Source organism: Trichosurus vulpecula, chromosome 1, assembly GCF_011100635.1.
Source record: "Trichosurus vulpecula isolate mTriVul1 chromosome 1, mTriVul1.pri, whole genome shotgun sequence".
Classification (NCBI taxonomy): Eukaryota; Metazoa; Chordata; class Mammalia; order Diprotodontia; family Phalangeridae; genus Trichosurus; species Trichosurus vulpecula.
Window position 1 is genome coordinate 508,719,067 of NC_050573.1, and position 2,109 is coordinate 508,721,175.

Consider the following 2,109-nt stretch of genomic DNA (forward strand, 5'->3'; position numbering starts at 1 on the left):
AACAATTAATTCCTATAGTTTGTAGACTCTTTGGGAAAATAGGTGAAGAAGGAGTACTACCAAATTCTATTTGTGACACAGATATGGTACTACTTCCCAAACCAGGTAGATTCAAAACAGAGAAAGAAAATTATAGACCAATTTCCCTAATGAATATTGATGCAAAATTTTTAAATAAAATATTAGCAAAAAGATTGCAGCAACTTATCATGAGAATAATAAAATATGACTAGGTAGGATTTATTCCAGGAATGCAAGGCTGGTTCAATATTAGGAAAACTATTAGCGTAATTGACCATATCAACAACAAAACTAGCAGAAAACATATGATCATTTCAATAGATGCAGAAAAAGCCTTTGACAAAATACAACATCCATTCCTGTTAAAAACACTAGAAAGCATAGGAATAAATGGGGCCTTCCTTAAAATTATAAATAGCATCTACCTACAACCATCAACAAGCATTATTTGTAATGAGAATAAGCTAGATGCATTCCCAATAAGATCAGGGGTGAAACAATGATGTCCCCTACTATTCAATTTGGCACTAGAAATATTACCTGTAGCAATAAGAGAAGAAAAAGAAATTGAAGGAATTAGAATAGGAAAAGAAAAAACTAAATTATCACTTTTTGCAGATGATATGATGATTTATTTAGAGAATCCTAGAGAATCAAGTAAAAAACTACTTGAAATAATAAACAACTTTAGCAAAGTTGCAGGATATAAAATAAACCCACATAAATCCTCAGCATTCCTATGCATTACTGACAAAGCCCAATAGCAAGAGATAGAAAGAGAAATTCCATTCAAAGTTACTGTAGACACTGTAAAATATTTGGGAGACTATCTGCCAAGACAAACCCAGGGCCTATATGAACACAATTACAAAACACTTTTCACACAAATAAAGTCAGATCTGAATAAATGGAAAAATATCAGTTACTCATGGTTAGGCCAAGCTAATATAATGAAAATGACAATTTTACCTAAATTAATCTATCTATTCAGTGCCATACCAATTGAACTACCAAAACATTATTTTACAGAGCTGGACAAAATAATAACAAAATTCATCTGGAAGAACAAGGGGTCTAGAATATCTAGGGTATTAATGAAAAGAAATGCTAGGGAAGGTGGCCTAGACATACCAGATATTAAACTGTACTATAAAGCAGCAGTCATCAAAACTACCTGGTACTGGCTAAGAAACAGAGTCATTGATAAGTGGAATAGGATAGGTACACAATATGGAGAAGTCAATGACTATAGCAATCTACTATTTGATAAACCCAAAGAATCCAGCTTCTGAGCTAAGAATTCACTATTTCACAAAAACTGCTGGAAAAATGGGAAAGTACTATGGCAGAAACTGGGCATAGACCAATATCTTACACTATATGCCAAAATAAAGTCAAAATGGGTTCATGATTTAGGAATAAAGGCTGATACTATAAGTAATTCAGGAGAGCAGGGAATAGTTTATCTATCTGATTTATGGAAAATAAAAAAATCATGACACAACAAAAGATAGAGAGCATTACAAAATGCAAAATGGATAATTTTGATTATGTTAAATTGAAATTTTTTTTGTATAAAAAAGCCAATGCAACAAAGATTAGGAGGGAAGCAGAAAATTGGGAGCAAATCTTTACAACCAGTGTCTCTAATAAAAGCCTCATCTCTAAAATACACAGGGAACTTCGCCAAATATATAGGAATAAAAGTCATTCCCCAATTGAGAAATGAACAGGCAATTTTCAGAGGAAGAAATTAAAGATATCTATAGGCATATAAAAAATTCTTGAAATCACTACTGATTAGAGAAATGCAAGTCAAAACAACTCTTAGATACCACATCTCTTCTGTCAGATTGGCTGAAATGACAAAAAAGGAAAATGACAAATTCTGGAGAGGATGTGGGAAAATTGGAACATTGTTACAATGCTCGTGGAGTTGTGAACTGATCTAGCCATTCTGGAGATCAATTTGGAACTTTGCCCAAAGGGCTATAAAAATGTTCATACCCTTTGACCCAGCAATACCAATTCTAGGGTTGTATCCCAAAAAGATCACACAAGTGGGAAAAGGACCAATATGTACAAAAG